The following is a 21,227-nucleotide window of genomic DNA, read 5'->3' as shown; positions in this document are numbered from 1 at the left end:
GCCACTGCTGCCACTCTGGGTCATGCCCAGCACCATCCTCTTCTCCCACCCGCAGACTTGCTGGGAGCCAGGCCCACACCCCGCACCCCTGAAGACAGGCCTCCGCTGGCTGTTGTAAGTCCTGTCCACCCTGGTCTCAGTCCCCTCGGGGACAATGGGGGGGCATGACTGCAGGGTGTGCGCATCTGCCCGTCCCACTGCCCTCCACCTGCAGGACCTTGGCTGGGGGCCCTGGTCATAGGTAACATGTAACACGTAAATGGGATTACGATCCAGCGTGTTCTCTAATTACCTGGCAATTTGATCTCTTAATCATTCCCTTCCCCTCCTCACCCCTCCCCCGTCTCTCTCTGTCACACACACACACACACCACGCTCCTCTTCTACAGCGCCAGTGAATAGGGAATAAAAGCGTTTCTAACCTCAGCCACAAGCAGAAACCCCTACCCTCTCCAGCTCCTGATCCCTGGCCAGTGACCCTATAGCCCCACATAACCTCCATGGCGGCCACCTTGCTCCCAAGGCCCACCAGCTTCCCCGGAGGAACCACTCCTCTTCCAGGGACAGGTCCATCTCCACCCCGTGCCGAGAGAGCCCCCCGACACTCGCCTGACACGTAATTGGGACTCACACTCAATAAACAACAGTAACTTCGGTTGAGTCCCCGACTGACTGCCTGTGTGTGTCCTGAGGCCCCAAATCGCGGTCCCAGTCTAGTCATTAGAATTCTTCTCATCCCCACAGGGGGAGTGGGGGGCAGTAGAGATCTTACTGCTGGTCGCAGAGGCCACATGGTAGACACTGGGCCTCTGTGAGGATCCATCTGCCAGGCTGGGTGTCCCTGGGATGCCAGCACAGGCGCTGAACTGATTGACAGCGCCCCTGCACGATGAGGTAGGAAGGGGACCATTTTAACGAGCTCAAGGAAACCGTTCTGGAATGATTTAAATGTTCACCAGGGTAGTCCAGAGGGAAAGGGGCGGAACGGAATGCGTGAGAAGACTCTACGTTTTGGCGTGGCCCATGCCATTCAGCCTTTGGACTGACCCCCTGCTCCCCACGGAGACTCGCTGGGCGCTCAGACCTGTGGGCTGGAGGTGGCCCAGCTCTGCTTGCCCAGCCAGAAAGAGGCAGATGCACGGGAGATGGGGGCTCCCAAGGCCATCAGCCTTTCTCTGGGGCAGATCGAATGGCCCCAATCCTTTACCTCTCCCTGCATCCAGACCCTTACCACGGCCTTATCGTAGGCAAGGCGCATACCCCTTGACCTTGATTTTGGCCAATGATGTGGATGGAAGGAATGGTGTGTGGTTCTGAGCCTAAGAGGCCTCCTATGCTTCCGCTTGTTCTCTTGCAAAGGTAACAGCCACCTTCCGCCTGAGCCCCGACTGAGCGCGGGGTGGAGCAGAGCAGCCCCCAGACCTGCGGTGCGGCTCAGGTCCCGCCAGCTGAGCCCGGCCTAGCCTGATCCATGACAATAAAGGATTGTTATTTTACGCCAGGGCTGCAGGCTGCTCTGCTATGTGGCAAAGTGATACCCAGTCCCATCCCAGTCTCCATGGTCCGCCTCGTACATGGATCTGGGAGGTGCTGGCGGCCACATGTACTCTCTGAGGCCTTCCCTTCCCGCCTCGGGATGTGGGAGCTGGCAGTTCCTTCCATGCTTTCCCACAGCTCGGGAGCAGACTTCTCTTCAGCTGTGGACTCTTATTAAAAGGCAATCTCTTACGTAACCCCATGTGTATATTAAGTGGTGTGACCAGTTTGGGGTACAGATAACTATATTTTTTCATTTCCAATGTGTCGTTCAGGTGCCCACCTGCTGGAAGCCCAACACCTTCTTCTTGACGCCTTGAATTGTCCTTCGGACTTAAGGGGGTTCAGTCCAAAGGGCTGGCCTCCTTCCCAATGTCAGGCAGAGACTGTGGTGGAGGTGTCTGCTCAGCCTGCAGCGGGGCCAAGGGTTGGATTATCGTTGCTTCTGTTACTGCTACATGGCAGCATGATGCAAGCAGCTTCTGTACTGCCCAATGTGACCTGTCCCAGGCCCTGCTGGGCTGACATTCAGCCTGTCCAGGTCCCCAAACATGGAGTCCCCAAGGTTCCGGCCTTTGTATGTTACACTCACGTATTTTGCTGTTGTTTCCTAAGCACGAGTGTTACGTCAAGGTTTGCAAGTCTGTGGGAACTTCTAGCGCAAGACACACATGAGAGAAATGGCCCCAAACCTCACATAGGAACATATTGATTTAGTCTATATCAGCTCTTCATTCTGATGAACTTCCCCTTGGGATCTGTGATTCCTTTTGTCCACAGGGGACCTGGGTAATGACCATCGTAGCCCATTAGAAAGTTCTAATACTATTGAGCATTATCAATTCACATGTTTTTGTCTCTCATAATACTTAGAGCCCTCAGTTTTTAGCTGGGTAAGTATAAGGTTCAAAAATTAAAAGCATGACTTTCTTACAAATATGGAATGAACCCATGTCAAAAACTTTATTCAATTCATTCATTAAGGAGGGAAACAGCGGAACGGTCAGGCTGGTTCTAAGAGCATTGGAGGCCTTGGGGTTTACGTAATCCTACTAAAGAAGGAATATTGGCTACATAGGTTGGATACAAAACTCATTAACGTCCTGGCAATTAGCCCTCACCTTTGAGGTTATCTTTTCTACTAGACAGGAGTCATTTGCATCTATACAACTCTACACATTTGCATCTATACAACTCTACAAGACAACATTTAACTTCAGAGTCTGAGCCCTTAGTTAATAGAAAATAGTGCAGTCAAACAACAGTACATTCTCCTAGAATGTTGATAATCCTTGGGTGAGCCTGTTAAACAATACTTCAGCATGACGTTAAAAGGACACGCAGATAAGCCCTTGGCCTTGTTTCCAGGTTCTGGGTGGTTTTTCTTAATACTTGTCAGGTGACCCTTACAGCCATAGCAGCTGGTCAAGGGCACGGCCTCACCGCAGTGGGGTACTGAACACATCAGGCTTTGTCAGGCAGGCTGCACAGAAGTTGCTGTAAGCAGAGGTAGAACGCCAGTGGAAAAGGGCCAAACTTCCCAGTTCTGTGCTTTGACCAGAAGGCCATTCCTGGTTAATTGGACATTCCGCCTGTTGGTCTGCTCTCCAGGCTCCCAAAGTTCTCCCAGCACAGGGCCCAGAGAAATGTGTCCCTTGTCTGAACCCCTACACGGCTCTGGGTTTTCCTCACGGCCCTTTCTGCCAGTGACTTCTCTATATTTGGAATGCACGAATGTGCTATCATGTAAGAGCATTTGCTTTTCTGTCATTTCCTGAGGCCCCTATAGCGCGTAGTAAATGCTTAGCAGACACGATTAACCACACACCTCCGTGCCGCATCAGACGCACCAGATCCATTCTGCAGACGTGCTCTTTCCTCCCCCTCCGCCTTCCCTCCCCTCCTGGACTGCCCATCCTCTTCTCGGCTCTTCTCCACCCACCACAACCCGACCCAGCCATGGCGACTCCATTCTGATGCCGCGTCCTCCAACGAAGTTTCTTCTCCCTGCTCACAACTGTGTTCCTTTCCCCACAGTTTTCTCTGTGTTTGGGCCTCCTTCTCCCCCTGCACTGTATCACAGGTCATTCACACTTCACGCTGCCTGCCCCAGGGTCCTGGGCTCCCGGAAACATGGGCCAGGTCTTAATCATCTCTGTGCTCGTGGGCAGTGCTTTGCACCTAGTGATGCTGAACGAATGTTCCCTGACTGAGAGAATAGCCATGTGAGTTCAGGGGTGGCTGTTCCTGCCTTTGGCAGCGAATTCTTCCTTGTTTGTTGTTGCCGGCGCTCCAGGGCCCATCCATCACCTGCTGGCGTCAGGCCTCTAAGGCGCTGAGGAGGGGACACGTGGCGCCCGTCCTCTCCCGCACTAACGGGAGTCCGGGGTGCACGGCTGATCTCGGTGGAGCAGGTCCCTTCCTGCTTAATCAGCAGCTCATCACTTTCTCTGTTGTTGGGCCGGGGGCGGCGGGGGGTGGGGGTGGGGGTCGGGTAAAGCAGCTGCTGCCTTTGCCGTTGTCCCAGCCTGCAGCCTCTCTGGAGCCTCAGCCTGGTGCAGAGGCAAGCATCCCCGGGGGTACTCCCGGAGAGCCTGGTGGCTCCCATGAGCTTCTGCTCAAAAAAGGCCTGCCTGCCCCTTCCCTTGGAGCTGGATTCTCCAGGAGAAGCAGCAGAGGCTTTGCAGCTCTGGCAGAGAAGCTCTGGATGCAAGTTGCTCAGCGTGGGGTCCGTGGACAGGAGCACCAGCATCGCCCAGAGCTGATGAGAGACGCAGAATCTAGGGCAATACAGGACATCCTGAATCAGACCCTGCACCGAGGGTAACACTGGGCTCCGGAGGTAGGTTCATTGTTTTATGGCAGGAGACTGGAAATGCTCAAATGCTGTCTTATTTTTTAAACACACAGAATAGGAATCAATACCCCACTTTATTAATAGCTGAGCCATAACTCAGTAGCCTCTTTGCAGAACTGGGGTGAAAACTGGGTAGGAGCCCGTAGCCACCATCCCTCATCCCACTCCTGAATCCCCGTCTCAGGATGCACGGAAAAACAGAGCTGAGGGCAGAGCTGAAGGCCAGGAGGATCGGGATTCGGTGAGCCACGCCCCTCCCTCGGAGGAGTAGGGGAGGGTGTGGCAGAAACAACCGCGCCCACGCCTCTAACAGCAGTGGCCTCGGCGCCTGCTGGCCGAGTGCTGAGTCCTTGGTGGGTGTCTTGTCCTTATCTGCTCAAGTGTGCATAAAAAAAACTGTCTTTTGAGATACTTTCATTTTCTGAAACTACTTTACTGAGGTCTAATTTATTTTTATTTTATTTTATTTTTTTAACATCTTTATTGGAGTATAATTGCTTTAAAATGGTGTGTTAGTTTCTACTTTATAACAAAGTGAATCAGTTATACATACACATATGTTCCCATATCTCTTCCCACTTGCATCTCCCTCCCTCCCACCCTCCCTATCCCACCCCTCTAGGTGGTCACAAAGCACCGAGCTGATCTCCCTGTGCTATGCGGTTGCTTCCCACTAGCTGTCTATTTTACGTTTGGTAGTGTATATATGTCCATGCCACTCTCTCACTTTGTCACAGCTTATCCTTCCCCCTCCCCATATCCTCAAGTCCATTCTCTAGTAGGTCTGTGTCTTTATTCCCGTCTTGCCACTAGGTTCTTCATGACCTTTTTTTTTTTTTCCCTTAGATTCCATATATATGTGTTAGCATACGGTATTTGTTTTTCTCTTTCTGACTTACTTCACTCTGTATGACAGACTCTAGGTCCATCCACCTCACTACAAATAACTCAATTTCGTTTCTTTTTATGGCTGAGTAATATTCCATTGTATATATGTGCCACATCTTCTTTATCCATTCATCCGATGATGGACACTTAGGTCTAATTTACATACCATAAAATTCGCCCGTTTTAAGTGTGCAGTTCAGTGACTGTCAGTATCTTTACAGAGTTGTGTGCCATCCCATAATCTCATTTCAGAGCATCCTCACTACTCCAGAGAGGGGCCTGGTGCCCACTGCAGTCACTCCCCGTTCCCACCCCCAGCCCTGGCACCATTGATTTCCCTTCTCAGTGTCTCTGTCTCTCCCTGTCTCTCTCTGCCTCTCTCTTCCTCCTTCCCTAAATGTCCACAGCAGTCTGGGTTCAGGCACTTTTCTCACCCAGATTTCCCAGTTCCCCCCACAGGGCTCAGCAATGGATGTTTCTCCTGTCAGGGCAAGGAGTGATTTAAAAATGCCGGGAGTTTAGATTTCTAAAATGATTTAGAAGTGCTTGGCGCATAGTAGGCATGTGATACCCATTTCCGAAGTAAAACAAAAGAGCTGCCATTGAAGTGTGTTTGCATTTTGTAAGAGGAGGGAGCAGTGAGCTCAAAGGAACGAGCCCTTGAATGGGGGTATTTCAGACCTGGTGGCCCTCACAAACACCCACCCAGTGCGGTGCAGCTGGCGAGCTCCTTGCACACCAGGACGTGGTGGCTTCTAGAACCAGGTGCCTCCTGTCTACAAATCGTCAGAGCTAGAAAGATTCCACCCAGCTTCCGGTCGCTGACTCTGGGCCAGGGGGATAGAAGGAGCTCCTGCCTTGCCTGTGACTCCTGCTGTCATCAGACTCTCTCTTACTCAACAGTTGCCCTGTTCCGCAGTATTTCCACAACTGAGTTCCTGTCTTACGTCCCCAGCCTCCCGGGCCCTCTGCTGTGAATGTTTATTGCTCTGATTGCCCGGCATCTCCTTCAGACCTTTTTTTCAGAAGCCAGAAACCTCCTTCCTTTGGGGAGCACTTACCTCCCTGTGACACTTATTAAGTAACTGCCTTTCTGCTTCACACTCACCCTTTCCTATGATGCTTTGGGACTCCACACCTTCCCTGCTCGGCTCTGCAGAGAAGAGTCCTTAAAGGGACTCTGAGAAGCCGGAGGAGGGTGAAGGGTTAAAACCTGCCTATGGTTTTCTGTCTACTTGCTTTTCCTCCCCAGCTTTATTGAGACATAACTGATGTATAACGTTCTGTAGGTTTAAGGTGTACAATGTGTTGATTTAATACACTCCTATCTTGCAAAGTAATTACTACTATAGTGTTGGCTAGCCCTGGGATCATCCTTGCTTATTTTTTTTAAAGATTTTATAGAGGTATAATTTACATGCTATAAAATTCACCTGTTTAAAGTGTGCCATTCAATAATTGCTAGTATTATTGGCAATTGTGCAAACAAATCACAATCTTATCTTACAGCATTTCCATCAGCTCGTAAAGAAACCCGAGCCTGTGAGCAATCACTCTCCACCCGAGGCAACCACTAGTCTCCTTTCTGTCTCTATGGATTTATCTTTTCTGGACGTTCATAAAAATAGAAGCACACAACCTGTGTCCTCTTGTGTCTGGCGTCTTTCACTTAGCGTAATATTTCTGATGTTGTTCCATGTTATCAGCAGGCATCGGGACTTTGTTCCTTTGTGCTGTCGAATAGTACGTACTCCATTGGGCGGATACACCACGTTTGTTCATCCATCAGCAGCAACGCAGTCCTGTGCAGCAGCTGAATCCTGTTAGCAGTTTTTCCAACCCGAGTTAAACCAGTTTTATTGCATCCCCCTCAGAGATACCAATCAGCTGGTGCCCCCTCTTCAGAAGTCTGGTTCCCAGCTCACAGGGTCCCCATCTTTCAATTTCTACATTTAAATAATTCCAACATCTTCCCTTTCTTCCCCAGTCCTAGGATTAGTAGCTGTTTCAGGCAGTTGCTAACTCTGTGATCCATTAGACTTCTCTTTTTACCTTTCCAGGTCCTCAGTTAACAACTTGACACATAATTAGAAACTCTTTCTAGAAATTCCTCTCTGTTCCCGGAACTGTCGGTTCCTGACCCGTCTGGAGGTGAGCGCGGCAGTCCAAGTGGGCTAATCAGAGTTCTTCCCATGCTTTCATTTAACTGAAGCTTGGTCAGAGGAGAGAGGTGAGTGGTCCCCTCTGTTGGTGACATGGGGTGATGGTGGGCCTGGGAGCTGTCTGAGCCTGGACAAAGCAGGTCTGAAAGGACACAGCTGGCAACTGGGGGTGGGGTGCAGATCCGAGAAACCCACAGAAAATGCCTCCTCTCAGCCCTGGAATCCCGGTTCCCAAGGGTAATCCGTGGAGCAGCCCTGATTCTGCTTCTCAAGCCTGATTGTGTGAACTAACGTCCTTCTCTCGTGCCCCTAACCTAGGTGAGTTGGGTTTCTATCACTTGCAACCCCAAGGATGCAAAATAACCCACTGGGTATTGGGTTTCTGGGTTTGTTCCTCCATGTCCTGGATTTCTCCAGTGCCATCAACTGCCCCCTGGAATCTTCACTGATCTTTCTGGTCTGTGTCTGGATAGCACCCCTTGGGGGCAAGAATTGAATCAAAGCTGCGGGGTCTTAGCCCCAGAGTGACCCATGTCACCTGGTAGGTGTAGATGGTCTCACCTCATGGCAGGTGGCTGGCACAAGGATGGTGGCTGGCATGAGGTATCTCATTGTTGGCTGGTCCAAGGGATCGATTAGAGCACAAAATTCAGAGCCTCTGGCCAGGCTCCAACTTTAATCAGAGAGGCAGCGTGCAGCCCCGCGCGGGGAGCCGGTGCCAGCATGTGCTGAAAGCTCTGTAAGGGGGCCTCCTTTCCTAGGGCGTGTCAATGTTCACACCTTAGCTCTGATTGGCTGTGTGCAAATCAGCCAGCCATCATCTGTTGTTCCTGGCTCTGATTAGTGCACCGGCAGGCACTGCTACCCCGTGCCCCATCCACTGAGCTATAGGTTTTTACAGCGATGCATATTAAGCAACCCTATTGTGCTGAGATAAGGTGTGACAGTCCTTTCCAGGAGGCCGGCAGCTCCCTGGAGTTGCTGATGAGGTGCTGTGGCCACAGCTGGGCGTAGAGTCATGAGTCTTTTTAAAAATATTTATTTATTTATTTATTTATTTTTGGCTGCTTTGTGTCTTTGTTGCTGCGAGCCGGCTTTCTCCAGTTGCGGCAAGCGGGGGCTACTCTTTGTTGTGGTGCGCAGGCTTCTCATCGCGGTGGCTTCTCTTGTTGCGGAGCACAGGCTCTAGGCGCGTGGGTTTCAGTAGTTGTGGCTCGCGGGCTCTAGAGCGCAGGCTGAGTAGTTATGGCACACGGGCTTCAGTAGTTGTGGCATACAGGCTCAGTAGTTGTGGCTCGCGGGCTCTAGAGCGCAGGCTGAGTAGTTACGGAGCACGGGCTTCATTGCTCTGCAGCATGTGGGATCTTCCCGGACCAGGGCTCGTACCCGTGTCACCTGCATTGGCAGGCAGATTCTTAACCACTGCGCCACCAGGGAAGTCCGAGTCATAAGTCTTGTATTCATATGCTCTCCAGTGTGTTTCTTCCTCTGCTTTCTGTCCTGTCTGGTACCTGATCATATCCGAGTTGCCATGTGTGGAGCACTTACCATCTACCAGGCACTGTGCTAAGCACTTTTCATGCTTTATCATAATCCTCACAACGCTATGAGGCAGACAGTAGTTTTTAACTAAATTTTTAGTTTTAGAACAGTTTTAGATTTACGGAAAAGTGGTGAAGACTGTTCAGAGAGTTCCCATATAACCCATTCCCAGTTTCCCCTATTATTAACATTTTACATTAGTATGGTACATTTGTCGCGGCTTATGATTCAACATTGATACATTATTATTCACTAAAGTCTGTACTTGACTCAAATTTCGTTTTATAGAAGGTCCTTTTTCGGTTCAAGGATCTCATCTAGGATATTACATTACTTTTTGCTTCCTCTTGGCCATGATAGTTTCTCAGACTTGCCTTGTTTTCGATGACCTTGACAATTTTGAAGAGGAGGTATTTTGTAGAATAGCCCTCAGTTGTAATTTGATGTTTTTCTTGTCATTAGATCAGACTTCGTGTGTTCTGGGAAGAAGACCCCAGAGGCAACGTGCCGTTTTCATCACATCCTATCAAGACCACATGCTGATAACATGAGGTATCACTGTTGATGTTAATCTTGGTCACCTGGCTTGAGAGAGGCTTTGTCGGTTTCTCTGCTGTAGGTTTACTCTTTTTCCCTTTGCATACTGTCCTCTTTGGAAGGAAGTCACCAGGCACAACTCATGCCTCCTTGAAGGCAGAGCATCTATATAAATTATTTGGAATTCTTCTGCATGGAAGATTTGTCTCTTCCCACCTATTTATTTATGTTTCTAATCATTTCGTTTTTTTTTTTTTTTTTGGTGTTACTTTGCAGTCTGTTTTAAAAAAGTTATTGAAGTATAGTTGATTTACAGTGTTGTATTAGTTTCTGGTATACAGCAAAGTGATTCAGATACACACATTTTTTTTCCATTATGGTTTATCACAGGATATTGAATAGAGTTCTTTGTGCTATACAGTAGGACCTTGTTGTATAATAGTTGTATAATAGTTTGCATCTGCTAGTCACAAACTCCCAATCCATCCCTCCCCCACCCCCTCCCCCTTGGCAACCACAAGTCTGTTCTCTGATCATTTCTTTGTATCAATATGGGCTCATGGAAATTTATTTTGTACCTTGGGTTATAATATAACACTATTTATTTCATTGTCAGGTTGTCCCAACTTTGGTCATTGAGAGTTCTTTCAGTTCCCTGCTGTGTCCCTTTCACAGAACTCCCCATCCCCACCCCGCCCCATCATTGTGAGTTGGGTAATTTTTTGTTTTATTTCTTTTTTCAGTACTTCCTTACTTTCTGGCACTACAAGGTACTCCGGGCTTATCTTGGAAATTTCCTGCTCTAGTCCTAAAATCAGCCATTTCTCCCAGGAGCCCTGGCTCCTTTTACTGGAGACTAGTACTAGCAACCAAGATCTGGGAGCCAGGTGTGCTCAGGTCGTTAACATTATCCTTATATTACAGAGAAACAAACCGCAGCCTGGAGAGGTTAAATAATTAGCTCAAAGTCACATGGCCACTTTACTCCTCACGCTGTGCTCATTTCATTAGAAAGCATCATCTGTCTGTCTCCCCTTCCTAATTATTCTTCTCAAGCTAAGCACGATGCGTCCGGCTGGGTTGCACAAGGGAGACTATACCCATGCTATTCCTGCTCCTTGTAAACTGTAAAGTACTGCACTCCTATGAGTTGTGGTTATTGTTATTACTGCCTCATATTGTTCTTTTATGAAAGGAAGTCTGTGTGTGTGCCTCCCAGGCACATGCCGTGTGCTATGAGCAGCCGACTCAAATGGGAATGTCTCCACCCTCCCCCGCCTTCATCCCCAACTTGACCCAAGGCGCACAGGACTGCTGAGCACGAGGTTCCCGCAATCTCCACCAGGCGCCCAGTATCCCTGGGGTGACAGTGGGTCAGCACTGCCGCCTGCCATCTGGCCTCCCTCTTCCACCTGGGCTGCCATCAGCAACCCTCTGCTGGGGCAGAAGGTGGGGCTAACGTCTGGAAATTGCCAGAAGGCTGAGCCCCGTAATGAAGTGAGACAGGAGACTTGAGAAATGAGAGGCAAACCAGCCGGAGGAAGTGGGAAAGCTGCAGGCCCACAGGGAGGTTTGGGGTCTCTGCTCCCTGTCCTATCTCTGATGGCCACCCAGGGCAGGCTGCCTGCCCAGGGCAGCTTGGACAAACCTAAGTGCAGCCTTGCAGTCCCTGAGCAAACCACTCCTCACTGGGGCCCCTCATGGCTGGGCAGCCCTTCAGCCCAGGCGTGACCCTCTCCCGGTAATTCACTCCCTTCCAGCCAGGGCTTTCCTTGGCTTCTGATGTTTTCCATGAAAGAATGGCCATGGCTGAGCCCTGCAGCCCTTTAAGAGGCCCCCAGACTCGGACCAGCTCTCCCCATCCACCCCAGCCATGGCCCTGCCCTTGGCTCAGAAGGTGGCCTGGGGATTGGGTAATCACGGTGGAGAGCCTGGGGGTGGCAGCAGTGGCTCGCCTGCAGGCATTTGGAGCCCAGAGTCCTGGGCTGGCTGCCATGAGCAACGCGAAGACCAAGCACAGAGGACGGGTGGGTATTAGGATGGTAGCACCATAGAGGTGTCCTTTCTCTATTCCTCAAACGTTCTGTAGTGTGGTACCATATTTCTCTTCATACTAAGGGGAAAACCCAACGAAAAGAGAACCATGGACTCATCAGACACGGGAGAGACAGAGTAATTTTCAAGTGAAGTTTTGACAAGAAAAGGGGGAGCTGGAGGCCAATGGAAGCAGCAGCTGCAGAAGCCCCTCTGCAGAAGACCACATGGAATAGCTCACCCCCTCCCAGCAAGAGGCCCCGACCCCAGTCAGTGCACATTTGGACTCAGCGGGGTCTGTGAGGGTGTCCCAGATGCAAGTGGGGGAGGGCCCCAGGGCTCTAGCTGGAGGCACAGCTCTCCTCCCCTCCCCTTTTGGGAGTGGCGCTGCCTCCTTGGCTGCTTTTCTCCTCTCCCTCAGGGCGGCCCGAGGAGCATCTCCTGCAAGCCTGAGGTCGGGATGCAGAAACAACAGTGGGATCCAGTCAGGGCACACACCTAGCCCGCCCTGCGTGTTCTCTCTCCTTCTCCAGGGAGGACCGAGCAGGACTTGTGTTCTTTCATCCATTCGTTCCTTCGTTTGCCAACCATTTGCCAAGAGCCTGCTGTGTGCCAGGCACACAGTTAGGTGCAAAGGCTTCTTCCTTTCCCAATTACACAGGAACGCAGTTTTCCACTAAAATCAGTGGTTCCCAGGGGTGCTTGGCATGGACTTCCCCATCTTTGAGTTTTGGCTTCTATGGTGGTCCCTGTCCCCCAGTCCTCATCTCATTGCATCACTCCAGGGACTGACTTCTCAGGTCACAGCATGTAAGCAGCGGTAGAGGAGAGTCCGGATCACAGAGCCTTGCAGCTCTATTCTCGCACGCTGTGTGGTGCCAGTTGCTGCCTTCCAAGTGCCCTGTATCAGCATGCCACTTGGATGCAGCTGGGACAGTGAGGAGGTGTCTTGGGGATGGAGACTGGAACGAAATCCAAGCCAGAGGAGGAGTGGGTTAGGATGGAGGGAGGGATGTCATCGGTTCCTCAGGTGTCGGAGCGGGAGCAGCCTTCTTGGGCACTGAGCACAGCAGCCTCACGAGCCAGGCCAGCTCCCCTGTCCTCTCAGAGCTGATCAGCAGTGCAGGTGGACCGGGGACCTGGCGAGGGCCTTCTTGGCAGGGGAAAGCTCACACATTCCCACACCAGCACTGAGGAATGAAAAAGCATTTGGAGAACAGAGTAATGCGCTGTCTGGAACCCTCTTCTGTCCACCCTGTTACCCCCCCAAGTGTCACCGCCTTAGAGAAGGTGTTCTAAAGGTGTCATTCCCTTTGTCACACAACTTCAGAGATGGCTCTGTGTTCTTCTCCTCCATGGAACTAATCAGTTTTTAATTGTAAACATTTAGTGTGATTATTTGACAGTATTTGATGGCAAGCGCCAAGAGAGCAGACTCTATCTGTGTTTGCTCCTCCCTGCACGTAGCACATGGAATTTCTCGGCAGTTAATAAAGGTCAAGCTTCAGGACCCTCCCCTGCATGGCCCCTGTGAGGGCTGGGAGTTCCAGAACATTCTAGTGTGGCAGGCTGCAATGAGGGAAGCATTTCTGTTCAAGCCTGGCACATCATTGCCCAAAGAAACCTCAGAATAAAGGAGCTGAATGTCCAAGACACTAATAATATGTTGTGATTTCTCTTCTCATTCTAAATATTCATTTTTGTACTTAATTTTTTACTTGCAATTTTTCTTACAGAGGGTTCCCAAATAAGTGTCTGGCCCTACAAAAGCTAGATCTGCCCTTGAGAGAGAATTCAATAACATTTTATTGAGTGAATAAAAGAATGAATGAGTCAATCACAAGTAATTAGAATAAAATACTGGTGTAGGAAAAAACAGTGCACATGCAAATATTCCCCTCCTATCCTCAGGGCTGCCTGGGCATTCAAAGTTTAGCCTGACAGCTCAGCTGGAGGGGTCATCCACCCGCAGGATGCTGTGAGCTTTGGAATATGTGGAACTTGAGTCCACGAGGTGCCCATGGATCGGAACCTGGCTCCCCCGCTTGCCCTGTCAGCCCTCTTGAAACACTGCTAATTGCATGAGGTAGCTTGGAAGAGAGAGTGGGGAGGATCTGAGTTGGCTGCTGACCCCCATGCCCTTCAGACCCTGCAGGAACAGTAACTGGCAGTATCCTGGGCAAGTCTCAGTTTTCCTATCTCTGAAATGGGTCGAGAATCCCACTTTTTATGGGGCTATTGTGAGGATCAGAGTCTCTCTCTGAAATCCCCCGCAGCTAATGTGTTGCAAATGCCAAGTAACATTCCCTCCTCTCCCAGTTTCCCTTGGAACCTCTCAATTACCACCTGATTAGAGGGGAAGTTTGATCCCATGGAACGAAAGAACTGGCTCAGCGTGGGGTCACTGCCCAAACTGGGTTAGCACTCTGAGAAAACAGCCCTGTCTCCAGACCAGAACTCACTTGCCCACGTCCCCGAGGTGGGTCAGTCCATCCGCCCCACTCTCTGGCTCCTGCTTGAGATTAAATGATGGAGAAGAGCTATGTTTCTCACCCAGGGAATTTGTAATAATTAGTGAACGCCGCAGGGTTGCAAAAGCCCCAGTTTCTTTGCTCTGCAAGTTACACCACAGAGGAATTCTGCTGGTGTGGTTGGCAGGGGCTGGGCTTTTGCTCGAGGCTCATGGTGCCACTTCTGCCGTGCAAAGAACCCAGGCCAGCCAGGGTCCTGAAGTGAGTGAAAAGAGAAGGCTGCAGGTCCAAGAGTTTCCTGGGCAGCAGAAGAGACCAAATGTGTTTTATGATATTCCACTGAGTAAAGGATGGATTTTTCACTCTTGCATAAGCATTTTAACATTGCTGGCTATTTAGGCTGTTTCCAAAGTTTCCTTTTTGTAAATAATGCTGCCACCAATATTCTTATATATGAATTTTGACTCTGACTATATCATTGGACTATATTTCTAGAAGTGTCTTTCTGGTTCAAAAGATATGGACCTTTTGGTAAGTATTGTTACTTCCACATTTTGGAGGCCCATCATTAAGAGAATACCCATTACAATGGCATGCTCGCCAACAGTGTAAACCATTGTTTTCTGATCACTGACAGTTTGGTGGGTCCCTAATTCTTTTTTCCAAAATGCCATTTTAGTGAAAGCTTTTAGAATCAGCTTATACTTTCCGTTTTATTATTCCTAATGACATATCCTCAGAAGGCTCACTCCTTTGATTTTCCTGACAACCTGCTCATTTTTCCTGGAAACATACCCCCATCTGAGCTGGAATCCTGTGCCCAGAGATCACACCAACATGTTTGTCAGGAGCTAGTTTTTCTGAGAAGAGCAATTCCAACCAGCCAACATTTACTGAGTACCCTCAGCCTGAGCAAGGCATCGTTACCCAGTGTTGAGTTGGGCCATGTCCAGGAGAGGCTGGGCATCCTGGGTCTCACAGGAGGCAGGTAGGTGCCCGTGATGGGGGCTAGGCAGGCCAAGACAAGCAGGGTCTGAGAGATGCTTGGTTGAATAGATGATGACAGAAACCAGGAAACTGAAGGTCAAAGGCAGGAATATGGGTATGAATGAAGTCAGGAAGCTACTTCCCAGAACAATTAGGCTGTGGCAGAGAATGATGATAATAATGCAATAGCTATGATTTATTGAATGTTTACTGTTTGCCAGGCATTTAATATGTATTTTAGGTGCATTATTTTCTTTAATTCTTTCAGCAGCTCCAGGGGATATATACTACAGATGGCCCCGACTTAAGATGGTTCGGCTTATGATTTTTCAACTTTTCAGTGGTGCAAAAGTGATACACATTCAGTAGAAGCCATACTTTGAATTTCAGATTTTGATCTTTTTCTGGTGTTATGCAGTACGATCCTCTCTCCTGATGCTGGGCAGGGCATTGAGCTGCATTTCCCAGGCAGCCTTGCGATCACGAGGGTAAGCAACCCATACACTTACCACCATTCTGGACCCAGATAACCATTCTGGACCCAGATAACCATTCTGGACCCAGACAACCAGTCTGTTTTTCACTTTCGGTACGGTAGTCAATAAATCACATGAGCTATTCAACACTTTATTATCAAATCGGCTTTGTGTTAAGATGATTTTGCCCAAGTGTAGGCTAATGTCAGTATTCCGAGCATGTTTAAGGTAGGCTGGGCTAAGCTATGATGTTTAGTATTTCAGTATTTTCAACTTACAATGGGCCTATTGGATGTAACCCCATCGTTTAAGTAGAGGAAGATCTGTATTTATATCCCCATTTTACAGAAAATGAGGCCCAGAGAGATGAGATAGCTTTCCTGATGTCACCCAGTGAGTAAGGGGCCGAGGTGGGGTCTGAGCTTGTAGTGACACTCCAGCCCCTCCCGAAGCAGGGGCCCTGGCCAGTGGTTGAATGAAGCTGCAGTCAGTGGCAAGCACAGAGGCCACCATTAGGGTCTCCCTGTGACAAGTGTATAGGTCAGAGCCATCCCACAAAACTCTTCAGGGTGGACCCTCCGGGGTTTACGAGGATCAGGTCCTGCTAATTAATGTCTGCCACGTTACAACATGGCCCCCCGTGCTGGGCTGGGTGACAAACATGGGGCCTTTCACTCCAAGGAGTTTGCTATCCAATAGAGGAGAAGAGGAGGCCGACAAACTACCTCGGGTTCAAGGCACGATGCATAAGTACTCTTGGAGATTTGCAAAGAAAGAGCTAAGAGGGGCTTCACAGAGAGTCAGGGAGGTCCTGGAGGTGGTGGCATTTGAGACCGTGGAGAAGAATGGGGGAGATTTTGACAGGCAGAAAAGGTGTCAAGGACGTGCCTGTCTATTCATCTGTGGCCGGGGAAGAGTGTGAGGAAAGCCAGCAGCCCTTAACTGCTCCGTGGAAAGCACCGAGGGGGCCTTTTCACCCAAATTCATCTGGATCTGAACTGGTGACTGGTTAAGCTACCAGTCACAAAGCTGCTGGCACGTAGCGTGGCCTGAAAGGCATTCCCAGTTGGGGCCCTTGTGAGCCCAGGGACACGGGCTTTACACAGCCTCCCCTACCTGCAGGTCACCAGGCGGACTCTGCTCTCGCGCAATGCGTTCCTGGGAGAACGGTCCTCGCCAGATGGCCCTTTTATCAGGACTGATACTTCAACCGTCAGGTGGGGTTTTTTGTTTTGTTTTGTTTTTTAATTTTTTTTACTTTTTCCGGCTGCGTCGGGTCTTAGTTGCAGCACGAGGGATCGTCCTTGTGGTGCGCGGGCTCTTTGTTGCGGCGCGCGGGCTTCTCTCTAGTTGTGGCACATGGGGTCCAGGGCGCGTGGGCTCTGTAGTTTGCGGCACACGGGCTCTCCAGCTGAGGCACGCGAGCTCAGTAGTTGTGGCGCGCTGGCTTAGCTGCGCCGCAGCACGTGGGATCTTAGTTCCCCAACGAGGTAGTGAACCCGCCTCCCCTGCATTGGAAGGTGGATTTTTTACCACTGGACCACCAGGGAAGTCCCAGGCTGGGTTTTTAAAGTTTATTTTTATTAAAAGCTAGGTGAATCAGTCTGGGAGAGTGCTGCCCAGTAGAACTGTGGTGATGGGAATGTTCTATAATCTGCTCTGTTCAGTGCGATAGCCACCAGCCCCCTGTAGCTATGGAGCTCCTGACGTGGGACCAGTGTGACTGAGAAACTGAATTTTTTATTTCACTTAATTTTTACTTATTTAGATTTCAGTGTCTAGTGGCTACCATATTGAACAGATGGGGGATCTTGGTCAAAATGAAGAGGCTCACAAATTTGCAAACACAAAAACAGTGCCTGAGTCTTTTGTCATATTTACAGAGGACCCTGGTCACAGAGAATGGGAGAATCTTATGCAGTGTTTTGAAAGGGGACAAGCAAGCTAGTATTCCCCTTTCCAGTGAATAGGTGTGCTGTTCTGTAAACGTGTTAGTTGTCAGATGCGGGGATGACCAGTCAGCTTGAGTGTGGAAAGTATAGAGCAGAAAAAAATTGAATACTTCTGAGACCCAAAACTAAAAATTTCAAGATGTTTGCTTTTGATAATTTTTTGTTGTTGTCACCACCCAAAGGACAACCACGTTTTCCCTTTGATCACAGATCATCACGTTTCATCTTCAATTCCTTTATTTTAGGAGTGGAAATTCCTTAAGTGCCTACTATGGGCCATAGGCCTTGCACATGTTATCTTTAATCCTCATATCAACACCCTGATGTGGGCATTAGTAAGGCCATTTGCATTTAAGGAAACTGAAGCTAAGAGAAGTCAAGTGACCCTATGAATGGTAGAGTTCCAAATTACATCTTCTTTGTGTTCTGAGGCCATCTCTTAGAATATGACACCCTAGACACCCGAGGGTACAGAAAGGAGCTTGACGTGGACCCCACACGTGATGACAGGATTGTCAATTACCCAAACTGGAAGGGCACTCAGATATCCTCTTGTACAAATACCTATGTTACAGCTGTTCACCTGTTTGAGACTCTGAAACCCGTGTTAACAATTTGCCAGGCACTGACTAGCACCACTGACTAGCAAGTTAGCACCAGGGGGTAGGAGTGGGGTGGGGGAGCTACTTGTAATAATTTGTGTTGAATCTCTCATTTGGTTGAGTTCCAGAGTGGAGTCACAATCAACTGTGCAAGCAAAGTCATTCCAAAATCCTCATGACTTTACTTACATTTTTCTAACCCAATGACAAGGACTGTAGCCCCCAGCTCCTGTGCTCTCTCTTCAGAGACCTTGGGAAAACTCCTACCTTCCTAATTCTATTCTCTTTCCCCTTCCTTCTTTCAGACTTTTATGAGGTATATTGACACACTTTCTCAATAAAGTCTACCTTGCTTCTCCCATCTAATTCACTCCTCTTTGCCCATTACAGAATAGTTTTCTTTGCCCAAGAAAATCATTTTGTCTGGGCAGGTTCTTTCTTTGGAGGGCTGGAGCCAGGAGCAGGGGAGGGAGTGAGAATTCACTGGCAGAACTAGAGTCCACTGGAATGCGCAGGGGGTCTGTGTACAGCCTGGGAATATGCACATCCCATCGCATTACAAAATGCAAACATGACACGTGACAGGGAAATCCGCCCAAAGTCAGCTGCTGCGTGCTGTGACAGGCAGTCAGCAGCCAATCCAATATCCATTCCTTCACCCCCTTTCCTTGCAAATGCAGCCCTGATTTGATTTAACAAAGACACCAGATTCAGATGATGAAACGTGATTAGTCTAAGCCAGTCGTGATCTCCTGCTCCCTTTCACAGACTAATTGATTTACCAATCTCGCTTGCAATTGGTGGTAGCCACGGGATCTGGTTTGGCCAAGGACACTATGGTAGGCAGAATAACGACCTCAGAAAGATGTCTGCATCCTAATCCTTGGAAACTGAGACTATGTTACACAGTAAAGGGGATTCAAGGTTGTAGAGGGAATTAAGTTTGCTAATCAGCTGACCTTTACATAGGGAGAGTATCCTGGATTATCCAGGTGGGCCCAATATAACCACAAGTGTCCTTTAACATGGAAGGAGGAAGCAGAAGAGTCAGTGTCAGTGTGATGCAGCATGAGAGAGGCTCAGCCAGGCATTGCTGGATTTGGAGATGGAAGTGGGCCATGAGCCAAGGAATGTGGGCAGCTTTTAGAAGCTGGAAAAGTCAAGGAAATAGATTCTCCCCTACAGCCTGCAGAAGGAATGCAGTCCTGCTGACACCTTGATTTTAGCCCAGTGAAACCCATTTCAAACTTCTGGTCTCCAGAACTGGAAGATAAATAAATATATGTTGTTTTAAGCCACTAAATTTGTGGTAATTTATTACAGCAATGTTACGAAACTAATACAGACACATAAGAGAAACTCTAATGGGGGGTTGCTGCAAAAACTTTTGCTTTTCTGATTAAAAAACCAAAAAACATGGCTGGTTCCACCCTTTCCTCTACTCTTTCTGCCTTGAAAATAGACATGATAGCAAGGGCTGTGGCAGCCCTCTTGTGACTATTAGGTCACAGCAAGAGAATGAAAAGCCACGTGTCAAGGATAGCTGAGAGATAAGAAAAAACAAACCTGGGATGTTGATTACATTGTTGAATTACCAAAATAATCCAAGAACTGTGAACTTCCACACTCCTTGTTATGTGAGAATGATATATCATTTAAGCCCTGTTAGTTGGGTCTTCTGTTACTTACACAGCCCATCAAAATTTTTATTGTAGCAGAAAATGGGCATGAATCAAAAAGAAAAAAGGAAGTACCGTTTCCTGAGCACCTACTGTCTGTTAAGCATCATAGAAAGCACTTATTTGACCTCACGTGACTTAAGTGGAGGGGAGACAAGGGGGTGGAGGATATGGAGCCCATTCCCAGCCCCAAGGCTTTAGGAAAAGCTAATCAGGCCCCAGATCTCAGCCCCTCCTTGGACAGCCTGGTCCCTACCTTTGGAGTTTGGAGAGGAAGTGCGGGCTTCCAGCAACTCTCACAGGTGAGGAAGCAGCCAGGTTTTCCCGGGCAGGTGCTGAAACGTGGACTCCTGCCACCTGACCTCAGCTTGAAGCTGTAGACTGATTTCTGAGGGACTCCCTGAACCCCCTGAAAATTTAGAGAAGTGGAGCTAGCATGTCTCCCTGACCTTCTCCAAAGCCTGGGGAGCAGGGAGGGAGGGTCTTGTTCCCTCCAGGCTGGGCAGAGAGCTGCGGTTCCGGACAGGGTTATGATGATGGTGACATAGGGCTGCAGCTCCTAAGGCTGCTTCCTCAGATGTTGTGGGAAGCCCGTTCACACCTGTGTCCCTTCCTGGAGGGGGCAGGCAGCTGCCCGCAGTGAGACTGCGCCGGCATTAATGCCGGCCAGCAGCGCCCTTGATGATAACAAAGCAATCACTCTCCCTTGAGCCCCTGGCAGCTGTGGGTCACAGCAAAGTAAGTAAATAGAGCCCCAGTGCCCCTTCCTGCCAGGCGGGGTGGGAGCAGGACAGAGAGCAGACAACAAGCCCAACATCCATTTATTTGCTGCTGTGCTGCTGTGATTTATAAGAAACGTATATTTGTTGTTCGTCTCCATTTCTGGCACAAAGCTCCTAAAACCCTTGGAATTTCCTGTGAAGAGAGAGCTATGGGGTGACTTTGAACCCACACCCGTGGATGGCACTGGTTGCCAGAACTAATCACTTTCAGTCCTATCCCCCTGACCTCGGGGGAAGGGAGAGGGTCTGGAGGCTGAGTCAGTTGACCTTGGCCAATGATTTCATCAATCATGCCTATGTAATGAAGCCTCCAAAGAAACCCAAAAGGATGGGGTTTGGGGAGCTCCCCGCTTAGTGAACACATGGAGATGCAGGGAGACTGTCCAGCTTGGAGGGCATGGAAGGTCTGTACCCACCCCCATACCCTGCCCTATGCACCGCTTCCGTCTGACTGTTCCTGAGTTGTATCCTTTTATAACAAACAGGTTATATAGTGAGTAAAATCTTCTCTGAGTTCTGTGAGCTGCTCTAGCAAATTAATTGAACCCAAAGAGGGGGTCATTGAAACCTGCAATCTATAGCCAGTCAGTCAGAAACACAGGTGACAACCTGGACTTGTGAAGTGGCATCTGAAGTGTGTGTATGGTGAGGTGGGGGGGGCAGTATTATAGGACTGAGCCCTTAACCTGTGGAATCTGACGCTATCGCTGGGTAGACGGTGT

General features: G+C 49.3%; 1 protein-coding gene across 2 annotated transcripts in view; it reads left to right on the top strand.

Annotated features, from left to right (window-relative positions):
* Positions 1-21,227, top strand: part of PCNX1 (pecanex 1) — a 499,400-nt gene that overhangs the window by 206,276 nt on the left and 271,897 nt on the right. For both annotated transcript variants that reach the window (XR_014261020.1, XR_014261021.1), the window contains exon 39: positions 9,448-15,502. The gene's annotated coding sequence lies outside the window, so the exon portion shown is untranslated. The remainder of the gene's footprint in view (positions 1-9,447; positions 15,503-21,227) is intronic.

Source organism: Balaenoptera physalus, assembly GCF_965194825.1.
Source record: "Balaenoptera physalus genome assembly, chromosome: 2".
Taxonomy (NCBI): domain Eukaryota; kingdom Metazoa; phylum Chordata; class Mammalia; order Artiodactyla; family Balaenopteridae; genus Balaenoptera; species Balaenoptera physalus.
Note: the sequence above shows the minus strand (reverse complement) of the source record. Positions and strands in the feature narration are given on the sequence as shown.